Here is a 15,331-nt window from a genome sequence, read left to right on the forward strand (position 1 = left end):
GGGCTAAGTCCCGAAGAGCATTCGTATTGTCCGTGCTAAGTCCCGAAGAGCATTCGTGCTGGTGTTATATCCGGGCTAAGTCCCAAGAGCATTCGTGGTGGTGTTATGTCCGGCTAAGTCCCAAGAGCATTCGTCTTTGGTGTTATGTCCGGCTAAGTCCCAAGAGCATTCGTCTGGTGTTATATCCGGCTAAGTCTGAAGAGCATTCATGCTGGTGTTATATCCGGCTAGGTCCCAAGAGCAATCATCTTTGGTGATGTGTATTCGGGCCTTCGTGCCTAGTAGGCTTCGTCTTGGTAATTTGAGCAAAGTTTAAGTGTTCATTACTATACGAATTCAAATTTAAATAAAAGGATATGTTTAAAAGTGTACATACATGATGTTTATAGACTTGGTTAAGTCATTTCAATGTGTAACAACAAATGAATAGGGGCACTATATGTGCAAATGATTAGAGGCACTGAGAGTGCGAGTTCTTGAACCGAGCACTATGTGTGCGAGATCGATCAGTAGACATTAAGTGAGTAAAACAAGATTCATGTAAGACCTCGTATGGAACGAAGGCATTGATTTAAGATGGTGGATATATTGTTAAGAAATGAATTCATGTTATAAATGTGTTACAGATTTAGTTTATGGAATGCTTGGTATATGAAGTCATATGTGCTATTGCTAAATGACCCCTATTCTTGTTAATCATGTTCAAGAAATTATTTCGATTAAGTTCGACATTTGAAAGTCTGTAAGAATTTTTGATGAATGCTGATAATTTTGGATATATGGGTTATGTGCTAAAATAAATCCCATGCCGGTATACTATATGAGGCTTTATGCCAAATCGATTGTATACTGGTATTGTTAATGTGATTGAATGTGCTAAATGAATTCAATGTTCGGTATGTGGAAGTTGATTTTCTGTTGGAAATAGGTTAAGTTGAATAGTGAGATATGATGGAGTTATAAAAGATTTTTATTGGGATGTTTGAGTATATGTGTACTTTCGGTCAAAGTTCTGACTTATACATGAATGAAAATGTGGGTTACAAATATGTGGGTTGATGATGTGAATTATACATGTTAATATGTGCTTAATATGTGTTTGAAATGCATTTGTGGATTAAATTAAGTGATTATTGCTTATGAAATCAAGAAAATGAGATATATGTGCATACTTGTAGAAATGTTTATGTATTTGTTTTAAGATAAGAAAATGATTTTATAGATCGATGCTAAATCAAGAATGAATTACAATTGCTATCGATGAGCTAATATTTATATGGATATAATTCAATAAGAGGACGTTATCCTAAACCAGGCATCGGTAGATATTTTCGGGGACGAAAATCCCTAAAGGGGGGAAGAGTTGTGACACCCCTAATGTGACCCTAGTCGAAAAGTGGTTTCGGGACCACAAAACCGAGTCATAAAAATAATTAACCGTCATATTTGATGCTTATTATATATATATATATGCATGTGTGAAAATTTCATGTTTGAATTTTGTTAATTGTAAGTGAATTTTATTAAATAGGACTTGTGTGAGAAAATTTAGAAATGTGCTAGGCAAATGTTAAAGTGGCCTATTGATGCATGTAAGAAAATGCTTGTCCTTGCATGTCAAATTACCCAAAACTTTAGGTAGTGGCCGTCCATGCTATGGGTTAAAGCATATTATAAACATTTTGTGTTAATGTTTTATGTTAGAAATAATAAAATAAAAGGTTAGTAATAAAGTAATGAAAAGGGAGGGGTGATGAAAACAAAGTTGTCTCATCCATGCTCCCCCATTGCCGTGACTTGAGGAAGGAAGAAGAAGAGGATTCTCTTGCTTCATGTTGGGTTGGTTGATGTTTAGGAAGAGGTATGTTTGATGTTATTCCATGAAATTCATGCATATTTCTAGATGTTGGTTTAAATTCTTTTGCTATTTGATGGAGATGATACTCGGCCATGGGTGTTGTCTTCTTGGTTGGTGTTTGATGTTGTGGTGATGAGGCATGAAGATGATTGAGTTTGAGTGCTTAATAAAAGGATGGGTCTTAACAACTTCATGAAGTATTCGCCATGGTGCTAAAATGTTGTATTGTGTTTAAACTTAGAATTTTTAGTTATATGGATGTGTTAAGTTGCTTGAAATGTTAGATTAATTTGAACTCATCACCAAGTTCTTTAGGCAACCCATGTTAAAAATTTCTGTATTGAGATGCCTAGTACTTTCGACCATAGTAGCTATGGAGAAATAAGGTTTTGTTTCTTGTTAAATTGGATGTATCTTGTTGTATGAGTGCTTGAACAAACTATGATTAAATAGATGCATAGATTCAAGGTGGGAAGAATTGGCTATTATGCTTGATACTAATGCCGAATATGAGAATGTTGTACTTGAAAAATGTAGGTGAACATGACAAGTGTAGTCGGCTTAGGGCATAAAGGATATGAAAATTTGTTATTTATTTTTGATTGTGTGTGTATGACCATGGATAATTGGCTGCACAAATATTATAAATACATAATGTATGTTAAATTCATTAAGCTACAAAACATTATACATGATCGGCCAAGGTAAATTATTTGAGTAAAGTATATCTTGATGGTACATTTCGCTAGTATAAAATGTATATGGATGTCGATGACTATGTTTAATTTGGGAAGTAAATTGTTTGATTTAGCTCAAGAGCCTAGAGGATCAAAGTTGGATAAGGAAAGGAAAAAGTGATCGAATAGCCGTCAGAATCGCTCTAAGCAACTTCCGAGGTAAGTTTTAAGTGATTAAACGTTGAGTAAATTCAATCATAATAGGACATAATGAGTTGATTTAATAAGATATGATGTGGCCATGATATGTCTTAAACTCAAATGGTAAGTTCATAAGTGTTTGGACTTGGAAATTTAAGAGCAAATTGTAATAATTTGCTTAGGACAGCAGCAGTAACGTGATTTTAGAAAATCACTATAAATTGTTGGTGTGGAATTATAGGCTCAATAAAATATGTAATCAAAGGTTAATTAGTCTAGTTTCTTATAAAAGAGACCGTGTAAGCAAAGAAATTTCCTACAAAGAGATATTTAAAGTTGTGTGAGACAGTGTCAGAATGACTCTGAAATCCCCTGTTCTATTTTTAGAAAATCATTATAATTTGTACAAAAATGGTTATAAGATAAAATTTATATGCTTAGACTCCTCAATGAGTCTAGTTTCAATTGAAATCAAATAGAACATCTTTTGAATTTTGTACAATGAGAAATTTGATTCGTAGTGAAGAGTGGTCAGATTAGTCAAATAGTGAAACAGGGGAAAATTTAAGAAAAATCTGGTATTGATTGGAAAAACCTAAAATTATGAAAATTTTATGGGTGGAAGATATATGAGTCTATATTCAGGGAAAATTAATGGCAATTAATTTTGAGTTTTTTAGCTCCAGTTATAAATAATTTAGTGACTATTGCTCAGGAAAACAGCTTGTAGTGAATATGTGAATTTGTTATAAACAATGATGAAACTATTTGAGTTGCTTATAAGCTATTGCTAAAATTGATGTACAAGATAAATATATATGTGTGTGGTAAAGCCGAATGGCTAGTGTGAAATATGTATGAGATATGTATATGTGGTAAAGCCGAATGGCTAGTGTGAAATATGTATGAGATATGTATATATGGTAAAGCCGAATGGCTAGTGTGAAATATGTATGAGATATGTATATGTGGTAAAGCCGAATGGCTAATGTGAAATATGTATGAGATATGTATATGTGGTAAAGCCGAATGGCTAATGTGAAATATGTATGAGATATGTATATGTGGTAAAGCCGAATGGCCAGTGTGAAATATGTATGAGATATGTATATGTGGTAAAGTAGAATGGCGGTGTGAAATATGTATGAGGTATGTATATGTGGTAAAGCCGAATGGCCAGTGTGAAATATGTATGAGGTATGTATATGTGGTAAAGCCGAATGGCCAGTGTGAAATATGTATGAGGTATGTATATGTGGTAAAGCCGAATGGCTAGTGTGAAATATGTATGAGATATGTATATGTGGTAAAGCCGAATGGCTAATGTGAAATATGTATGAGATATGTATATGTGGTAAAGCCGAATGGCTAGTGTGAAATATGTAGGAGATGTGTGTATATTGTGGCCGAATGACCAAATGTGAAAGGTGTGTATTATTAGATATTTGATGAGGCAAATGAATTACAAATATGACAGTCGATGTGAATGTTGTAACATGTAATTAAATGTACATGAAACTTGGAAATATATTCCGGGTAAGACCCGATGACTACGTGTGGAGATTATGTCCGTGTAAGACCCGATGACTGCGTGTGGAGATTTTGTCCGGGTAAGACCCGATAACTACGTGTGGGGACTATTCGAGCTAAAGGTTTCGCTAAAGATTCGAGTAAAGTATAAGATTATACGACTTCACAGTAACAATTGGTAATAAATATGTTCAATGCGTTAAGTTTGTCAGGTATGTATTTTGAGATTATATTTAAGCTTGATTTGGACAAAATCACAAGGTCGTTATGTGATGCATATGTGAGTAAAACAATAAGACTGTTCTATGATTATTGTGCGTTTGGTCAATGTGGAAAGTTAGGTGAAAATGTGTAATGTACCTATGTTTATAAGAGATCACTATCAAGTGAGAATTTATCTGCCTATTATATATGATGAGATGTGCATATTCGGTAAAGGGATGGTATGCCCGAAGGAAGAGTGAAATAAAAATACGAATAACTATGTGATAATTTGATTGTTATCTGTTGACACTACTTAAAACTTACTAAGCATTGTAATGCTTACTCCGTTTACTTTGTTTCCTCTGTTTTATAGATCTCATTTGGAAGCTACAGGCTCGGGGATCGTCAGCAACTAGTCACACTATCACTATCCACTGCTTGTTACTGTTATGTTTTGAATTATTTTATGGCATGTAAAGAATAGACCAGTGGCCGAAGAATATTTTGGTTAATGTATATAAGCCATATGAAAATGGCATCTTTTGAATGTGTACTTATAGAAGTTAAATTGTATCCCTGACTGTCTTTAGTATTTACCTAAAGGAACGTTCTTTATAAATAAAAAATAAAAAAATTCAAAATTTTTACTGTTCGGATATGAGTTTCAAGTCCGGTAATGCCCCTTTTACCCATTCCGGCGACGGATACGGGATAGGGGTGTTACAGGGTCTTTCATGAAAATCAACTAGGAAAACATGTTTAATACACCTTCATTTTTCATATTCCTCCATAATCCATCAAAATACAAACAAATCATGCATGGGTAAATTTTTAAACATGAATCCTAGCATGAAATATGGGTAGAAATAGTGCGAGTAAGCTACCGGGAATTCAAAAATACAAAGAGCATGAAAAAAGGGGCTTGGGAACACTTACTATTGAGCTTGAAAAGCTTGAAACCCTAGCTATGGAGAACCCCAAATTTTCGACTAGATGAAGGAGAAAAATGGCTGATTTTGGCTTGATTTTTCCCATTTTAATTCCTTAAAATGCAAATGACCAAAATACCCTTATGCCTTTTCTTTAAAATTTTATCCATGGAAGCCCATTTTTGTCCAAAAATTTAGAATTTGGGCAAATTGTTCTTCAAGACCTTATAATTCATAATTTAAAGCAATTTCATACAAATTACTTCTAGAATCCAAGTTTTGCAATTTATTCAATTTAGTCCCTAATTTTCAATTGGACACCTTATACTTAGAATTTCTTCATAAAACTTTAACACATGCATATACTCATATTCTAGGTCTCATAATAATCATAAAATAAATATTTTGATATCAGATTTGTGGTTCTAAAACCACTTTTTCGACTAGGCCCTATTTCGGGATGTTACAATCTCACAAGGCATTATAAACATCTTGCAAAAGTCATTAACAACCATTTCTAATAACCAAACACATATCAATATCAACATCATTCAAAGCCAAATCTCATGGCTGTAATCACAACCAAAATACCACATCTAGCCTATACATGCTATATTCCATAATTGTATAATTCAAAAGGAGCAACTTAGATGTTTGATAGTGCAATGATGGTCCCGACGACTCCTGGATCTGAGCTAGCCTTGATTCACTAAAAAACATAGAAAAATAACATGAAGTAAGCTTCATAGCTTAGTAAGCTCGTATGTGAATAACTTAATTCATCGAATAAATGCAAATCAACCAATTACACATGACAAAACCATATACACATTAACTACAAACCTTTCTCATGTCTCAAAACATGATTTAATACAAACTTATTGAACTTTCACTATTTAATACTCAAATAGGTTCTGCACATACCTGTACCACTTTGTACTAACCTCTTTGTCAACCATATTATTCCTTTACCGTTTGAACCATTCGAAATAGAAATCAGATACTCAGGAGTCTCGTACGATAAGTACCTATACCATGGCCCATAGCCAAATAAAGGTAATTTATCAGAAGAACTATTATCATGGCCCGAAGCCAAATCAACTGATATGCATGGCCCAAAGTGAAGTTGGTAAAATACACACCCAAAGTGCTAATATCATGGCCTAAAGCCAACTCAACGTATCACTTACTGACATGTCCATAGTATCCAAAACTATTCTTAAGGTTTAACTAGGCTTTCATACTTTTCGTTTCTATCTTCGAAGGCATTCGTAGAGTGTTTTTACAATTCATGTATTATCCATAATCTCGTTTTAATGAATTATGCAATATTAAAACATTTTAACATATATTTATAATGTAATCATCACATACGAACTTACCTCGTATTCGGAATTGACGGATCGGGTTGACTACTTGATAACCTTGCTTTTTCCCCGATCTAAATCTGAATTCTTTCTTTCTTAATCTATATGAATTCAAAATTAACTTATTTAATCAACCATTCATTCAATTTAGTCTAAAACATGTATTTAGGCCTATTTGCACATTCGCCCTTAAACTTTCACACTTTTAACAATTTAATCCTTATTTCACAAAACACAAAATTCACATTATTTCAATAAACCCAAGCTTGGCAGAATTATTTATAGATCCCTAGCAGCCCAAAACTTCCATTTATTTCACTTTTCAGCCACTTAATTTGTACTTTTAACAATTAAATCCCTATTATGCATTTTCATCAAAAATCACTTTACAAAACATGAAAATCTATCATCAAAAATTCATATTTCATCTTCAAACACCAAATAACACATAGATTCAACAATGGAAATTTTCAAAATCTCTAACAGTTTTGAAATCTAAGGTACAAGCTAGCTAGAATACGAAGCAACGATCTCAAAAACGTAAAAATTATTCAAAATCAAGCCAAAATCACTTTCCAATTTAGACTTACAAGTGCCAAACCCTAAAACTCAATCAAATGTTTTCTTTTTCATCAACATTCGGCCAAAAGAGAGAAAGATGGACAAAAATTCATTTTGTTTTTATTTATTATATGTTAATTATGCTAATTACCTATAAAACCTTAACGAAATACCATTAAAGTCATCCATTTAATGTCTAATATTGTCCACCCACTGATGGTCTTGAAACTAACTAAAAATTCGGCTAAGGCAAGCGCACCTATCAAACAGTAGTATAGTTGAGGTGAGACCAAAAATATCGTATCCACGAGGACTAAAAGTACTAGTAATTACTATCTTTCTATTATCTAGCCTAAGAATTGAAGGGATTTTTTCTAAGCTAAACTTAATTATCTAACTAACTAGTAACACAACAGAGATAAAAGTTGGAAAATATTCTTTGGAAAACCGATGGAGAAGACAATACCCAAGGAAGAATCCACTTAGACTTCACTTATCCCTTATGAATTAGACGATTTATTCACTTGACTTAATCCATAGAAATCCCTAATTTATGTTAATATCTCTCTCGAGACTAAGAACAACTGACTCTAGCTTGATTAATCAAAATCTCTTTCTAATTAAAACCCCTTATTGTCGATCTATGGATCCCCTTATTATATTTGACTCTAATCCGGTAGATTTATGTCGTCCTATCTCTAGGATTGCATGTAACTCCACTTAATTATGAATGATCTACTCTTAAACATGGACTTTTTCTCCATTGAATGAGTACATGAAAAACCTGAATTAATATCCTGGAATATTAAAGCAAGAATTAGAACTCACAATTAAGAATAAGAACAAGTATTTATCATATAATTCAAATAGTAATAAGATCCATCCTAGGTTTCATCTCCCTTAGGTACTTAGGGGGTTTAGTTTATAATAATTGAAAACATCTAAAAATTGGGAAAACAACAAAACAAAAAGAAACCCAAAGAACTTCTGGGGAAATTGAATGGAGATCTTCAGTCTTGAAGTACATCCTGCTTTCGAGCAGATTCTAATGGCTTTCCTTGAGTATTTTCTGCCTTCCACTCTCTGTCCCCCCTTAATCCTCTTCTAGGGTGTTTTTATAGACTTTGGAACACTTCAAAACCCTCAGAATTAGCCTTTTTCATGTAGAATTAGACTTGGGCTCGACAGGGACACGACCGTGTGGCACGCCCGTGTGATGGTGTTCAGGCCGTGTGTAATTCTGAGTTAGTTTTTAGTCGACATGGTCATGCCACACATGTGTGTGGCCTACCCATGTGTTACACACGGGCATGTGGACTACCCGTGTGGAAGTGCCTAGGCGGTATGGAATATTGAGATAAGCCCATTTTGTCCGTTTTTGGCCTGTTTCTTACTCTTTTCACCTTTCTATTCTCACCTGAGTATAAAAAATAAAATTAAAGGATTAGGAGAATCAAATTCAATAAATCTTATGATAAATCATCCAAAAATATGCCAAGCGTGGGATAAAAATCAGTATGTATTGAGGTTTATCAAATAACCCCACACTTAAGCATTTGCTTGTCCTCAAGAAAAATCCTCAACTCTCAATTTAAATAAATTCTTTTCAACTTATAATTCTCATCAATACAGTATCGAAGTAAACCACAAGTAATCATATATTGAGAATTAAACTAAAAGAACATCAAAGTTTCAAACAATCCAAGTTGAGCATTTTAATCATAAAATCATAGGTATCCCCCTTTATCTAAGTAATTACCTTTAATTCCAAATCGACAAGGGTTGACATCCTCACTAAAGATTCACTCAAATCACTTAAAGTGTTTAAGGTTCAATAATTAAGCGCTCAATAGTCAAACATGAAAAGTTATTACCATAGGCTTGCATGAAAATCAAATCTTCACCACTATAAATGAGATGATACACGAATCAAAAGGTCTTTAACAGGGTTGTAATGGGGCTTGGGTTAAAGATGTGGATAAAGGTTGAAAAAGAGGGTTAAAATCAAGATTAATTTAATAAATAACCAAACTTAGAATAATAAAGCTAATTACTGAATTACAAACAATTTCCAAAATTAAAACCATTCGGAAATAATGAAGTGAGTTTTTTCTCACTATAATAGCTTTAACTTATCCAAGCTTTTTATAATATGAATATGAATATACTTTTTTTAAGAATAAGAACAATAATGGGAAGTCAATAATAAGGAATCATTCAACAATTAAAATGAACGAATATAGTTAGGTAACTAATCAAATCAAATCTCGATAAAAAGGGAGTCAATAAAAAGGGAAAAATTCTTAATGAATCAAAAAGGGTTAAGTTGTGGGTTAGCGGGGTTCACTAAGGGTCAATTATGTGGGTAGGTTTTTTATAGGGTAAGTGGGTTAAAACCTAAGTGCCTTTATCATCTCAGTATATCAAATCAACGGTGCAGTCTTGACATGCATAATCGAAGCAAGTTCTAGAATAACAAATCAATATGGACACACTCACAACCAACAAAATCAGTGAGCAAAAAAGATATATGCTCTAAAAGGCTCAAAATTTCACGAAAAGTATGGGTATTTGATGTCAATCCTATAAATTCAAAACTTCAAGATACTACCTCAATTCAGGGAAACAACCTAGCAATTTTAATTCTAAAAGTCAACTTATCATGCTTGATTCTCTAATGTCTTTAAATTTTGAACAATTAATGCACAATTCCCTATGATTAAATTCAAAACATATTAATAAAAATTATAAATCAATCATAATTCACTTTAATAATAGTATGAGGAAATTATTTGAGAACGAGATAAAAATTCAGGTATTTTCTAATAAACATATAAAGAACTTCCCTACACTTAAGATGTACATTATCCTCAATGTACGAAGATAGATAATAATAATAATATAAGTAAGATATCAGAAGAGAGGGAGAGAAATGAAACTACCCTAAAATTTGGATGAAGTCCTTGGAATAATGAAAGCTAGAGTTGTAGATAAGGCTACTAAAAGGCATGATTCTGAGGTACTAATAAGAAAATAAACACAACTGTGGAAGATAATTAAGGGATTACTTGATAATAACCATAAAGATAAACATAGTTCAAAATATAAAACATAAATCTTAAGAAAAATAAATAAAATAAAAATAAAAATAAAATAAAATAAAAATAAATGGACTCAGAGGTCCTCATCATCAGATGTGTCAGCGTCACGAGGTGGTGGTGGTGGAGGTGAGATGTGGAAGTGTTGGCAGATCTGCTGTAGAGTTGACTCGATACTGTTGAACCTCGCAAAACACTATTGCTCGAAGTGAGTGAGTCACTTGGATATATCGATAAAAGTGGAAGCAGGAGGTCGATGACTCGGTGGTGGCGGCGGTGGGTGTGGGTCCTCGTGAGGGGGAAGGACATTATCGGTAATTTCCTCTCGCTCATCCTAGTCATCAGAGTGAACGAGTTTGTACTGAGGAGGGTCGAATCCACGACGTCACTCTGTCATCCTCATATGGATAATACTAGAAATACCCTGAGGAGTCATCTGGCCTACTAATGTGAGTGTTGATGACATCTTTGGAGTGTCGAAGAAGCCGAAGTGTCGAGCGAGACGAGTTACGTAGGGACCAAGACAGATGGAACCCTCCTATGGTGGTTCGTCTGATGGTGAAAAGTAAGCACTATGAAGTATACCAAATCAAAGATATGACCAGTCGCCATGCTACAAAGTAGTATGTGTCAGTAGTGCTTACAACTCCTGTGCTCTCTCTCTTGCCAGTTAATGTGTGAGCTAATAAGGAGTGGATGTATCGTAAAGTCAGAGAAAGAGATGTCGCCTTGGAGTGACTAGCGTCATAAGGGATCTGACTAGCTGTGAGATCAGTCCAACAGCACGGAGGTGAGTGATGGATGTGACAGTGGAGGCAAAGAAAGTTATCGGCACTTATAAACTCATCAGTGTATATGCCCAAAGCTGCACCAAACTCAGAGACGCTCATATGTCACACTAAGCCACCAAGTCAGAAAGTGATAGGACTGACCTCGTCATGGGTATTCATCATATGCTGTAGATGGAAAGTAGTGCAAAACTCCAAGGTAAGCTCTGAATAGGTGGGCTTGATAATCGTAAAGAACCAATCCCATGGGGTAGTGGTAATGGAAGCACGAACCTCATCAGCTAGTCCGACCTACTCCAATGTAGCCCAGTCAATACATCGGCCCACTCCTAATGGTCGTACTCAAAGAAACTAAAACAAGTCGTCCTATGGGCCTGACAAAAATTGAAGTAGAGGGTGACGAGCTTCGGTCGAGGCGCTTGAGGAGGTTGCGCCAGGACCCTTCCGCTTTTTTGAAGTGGGGACAACATTCTTCTTGCCTCGAATGTTTGTCATGATGTACCTGAAAGTGTAATATAATCCTAATAAGAAAAGTAACTAAAAGAAGAAATCAACAAGTAAAGAACTATGTTAAAGCAAATCGGTGGAATGAGACAAATACGACTAGCATAATGAATTAAACAAGGGGTATGAAGAATGGAATAGCAGCAATAATAGAGTTAAAATAATAAGAACTGACCTAAACTATTATGCATCAAAATAGAAATCATCAGAACCAACTTAAAGTCAGAATAATGAACACAAATAATTGATTGATAAAAATAAATAAAAAATAAATAAAATTAAAATTAAAAAAGAAAATTAAAAATAAATAAGATAAACAAAAGAAAGAAAATGGTGGAAGAATTAACTGACAGCGTGTAGGGTGGTTGACGAGGGTACGGACAGTGGTCGACGGAAGGGGGGTAGCTGAATAGGTGAGGGTTGGTCGGAATGGAAGGTGTGCGTGGGGTGGCTAGTGAAGCGTGAGGGCTGAGGGCTGAGGGGAATTGGGCTAACATACGAGGGAAGAGGAGAAAAAAGGGGTTGAGTTAGGGGATCAGACTGTGAGTGGGAGGGAACTACGGTGGCTGGAATAGGGGTAAAGGTTACGGTGGCTGAGAGTTGAAGAAGAGAGGAAAAAGTCAAAGTAAGAGAGTAAAGAAAGGAGGGGTTAGGGTTTAAAAGGGGACAAGGTTGTGTGAGGCCCGTGTTGGGCCACACGACCGTGTCACATGCCTGTGTGGCTTGAGTTTAGCCATGTTAATCGCGAATATTGAATGCCTATTCATCACACAGCCTGGGACACGCCCGTGTGTCTAGGCTGTGTGGTCCACACGGACGTGTCGCACGCCCGTGTAGCCTCTTTTAGCCGGTGCATGTCGAGTTTAGGTGATTTAAGCCCTGTTTCCACATGGCCAAGGACACGCCTGTATGTCCAGGTCGTGTTGGTCACTGTACCTCTATAAAAACACAAAAAATAGATAGAATAAATGGGTTAGTGGTGTTAGTGCTTGGGTTGCCTCTCGAGAAGCGCTTATTTATAGTCTAAGCTCGACTCACCTCATATTTGCATGGTCATAGTGGTTCGAGGAGTTAAAACTCCCTCATCCCTACTATCAATCTTATCAAAATAAGGTTTTAGACGAGTACTATTTAACTTAAAAGTGCCAAATTTGGAATAAGTTACCTTTACTATATCGTATGGGAAAGCGTTGAGCACCGTAAGTGGGATTGCTCCATTAGGTTCAGAAGTGGCAACACGAGGGTCTGTTTCATCTAATAGTACTTTTTCTCCAGTCGGAAGTTGAATTGATTCATCTTTAGGTTTGTCATGGCACTGCCTTGATTCATCGTGTATCCTCGGTGCCTCCTTAACTCTTGTTCGCAATTCATCTAGTTCCTCAATTTGTAATGATCGTTTGTCATGGATGGTCCTATTGTTGGTAATAGATCGTGGTGTGTTTATTCTTTTCTGATGTGTTTCCTGTAAAGAAGGTTGAACCACATGATTTGTCTCATTAACATGTTCTATAGAATCATCTTATAACTTGCTGTCTTGACCGAATCACGAGCTTGGAGCATGATCGTATCTTCTCCTACACGGAATGTGAGTTCACCTATACCAACATTAATGATAGTTCTAGCAGTTGCTAAAAAAGGGCATCCTAAAATTAAAGGGACATAACTATCCTCTTCCATGTCTAGAACAACAAAATCAACTGGGAATATGAATTTATCAATTTTTACGAGCACATCTTCAATTATACCCCTAGGAAATCTAATGGTTTTATTTGCTAATTGAATGCTTATCCTAGTTTGTTTAGGTTTCCCAAGACCTAGCTGTTTAAACATTTTATAGGGCATAACATTAATGCTCGTCCCTAAATCAACCAAAGCATTGTTAACATTCAAACTACCAATTAAGCAAGGAATTGTAAAACTCCTTGGATCTTTCAACTTGTTGGGTAGCTTATTCTGTAGAATGGCTAAGCAAACTACGTTTAATTCCACATGTGACGCATCACCTAACTTTCATTTATTAGCCAAGAGCTCCTTTAGAAATTTCACTAAGTTGGGCATCTACGAAATAGCTTCAATAAACGGTAAGTTAATATGCAACTTTTTTAATAATTTAAGGAATTTACCAAATTGTTCGACCGTGTGGTCTTTCCTTGTCACATTGAGATATGGCACTCGAGGTGTATGCTCTCTACTTACCGGTTTATGTTTGTGTGATTCACCTCAACCTTACCTTTACTTACCACAGATCCTTGCCTCAGTTCTAGTTCAGGTTCAACTAACCCTTCTTTATCTCGAACAGTAATCGAATGAAGCTGTTCTCTGGGGTTAGTTTCGATGTTACTTGGAAAGCTACCTTGTGGTCTCTTTGATATCATCTTAGCCAGTTGGCCTACTTGATTTTTGAGCCCTTGAATAGATGCTTGCTATTTTTTAAGCACTGTTTCGGTATTCTAGAAACGTGTTTCTGCTACCGAGATGAATTTCGTTAACATCTCTTCAAGTTTTGGCTTTTTCTCTTGTTGGTAAGGTGGTTGTTGAAAACCTGGAGGATATTGTGATCTTTGATTTCCTTGACCACCCCACGAGAAATTGGGATGGTTCCTCCAACCTGCATTATAAGTGTTACTATAAGGATTATTTGGAGGTCTAGAATTATTACCCATATAGTGGATTTGTTCCTCTTCGGTGCGAGGGTTGAAGGATGGATAATCTGTGTTGTGCACTCCTCATTCATTTGAGTTACACCTCATCACTGGATGTACCATAGTAGAACCATACAAACATCAATCTTTTTATTTTGAAAGTTCTACCTGGTTAGATAGCATAGTGACGCGTCGAGGTTGAATACACCAGCTACTTTTGTCGACTTTGTTTTCATTACTTGCCACTGATAGTTATTCAGTGACATTTCTTCAATAAATTCGTAAGCCTCTTCAGGTGTTTTATTTTTTAAGTTCCATCGGCGGCTACATTGATCTGTTGCCTTGTTGAGGGGTTCACACCGTTGTAAAAAGTCTGGACCTGCAGCCATAGAGGTAGCCCATGGTGAGGGCACCTTCTCAATAAGTCTTTGTATATCTCCCATGCGTCATAAAGACTTTCTAAATCCATCTGCACACAAGAAGATATAACATTCCTCAATTTTGTCGTTTTGGCCGGCGGAAAGTATTTAAGTAAAAAATTTTCGGTCTTTTGTTCCTAAGTAGTGATTGACCCTCGTGGTAACGAGTTCAACCACTGTTTAGCCTTATTCCTTAATGAAAAGGGAAACAACCGAAAGTGAATGGCATCATTAGAAACGCCATTTATTTTAAAAATATCGCAGAACTCTAAAAAATTGGCCAAATGAGTATTTGGGTCTTCATCCTGCAAACCATCAAACTGAACAAACTGTTGAATCATTTGTATAATGTTAGGTTTCAGTTCAAAATTATTTGTAGCAATTGTAGGTCTAACAAAACTCGATTAAGCCCCAGTTAAATTGGGCTTAGCATAGTCGTACATAGTATGAGGAGCAAAATTTTGATTTACTGAATTTACGGCAACCATAGGAGGTAGTGGATTATTTTGATTTTCAGCCATCTCCTCGGTTGTAATATGGATATCGTCCACTC

General features: G+C 35.4%; 1 non-coding gene across 1 annotated transcript; it reads left to right on the forward strand.

The window, feature by feature from the left end:
* Window positions 1–14,754: 14,754 nt before the first annotated feature.
* On the forward strand, window positions 14,755–14,861 carry LOC128280252 (small nucleolar RNA R71). The gene has a single exon (XR_008270432.1). It is a non-coding gene; the product is annotated as a small nucleolar RNA R71 (small nucleolar RNA).
* The last annotated feature ends 470 nt before the right edge of the window (window positions 14,862–15,331 follow it).

Source organism: Gossypium arboreum, chromosome 8, assembly GCF_025698485.1.
Source record: "Gossypium arboreum isolate Shixiya-1 chromosome 8, ASM2569848v2, whole genome shotgun sequence".
Taxonomy (NCBI): domain Eukaryota; kingdom Viridiplantae; phylum Streptophyta; class Magnoliopsida; order Malvales; family Malvaceae; genus Gossypium; species Gossypium arboreum.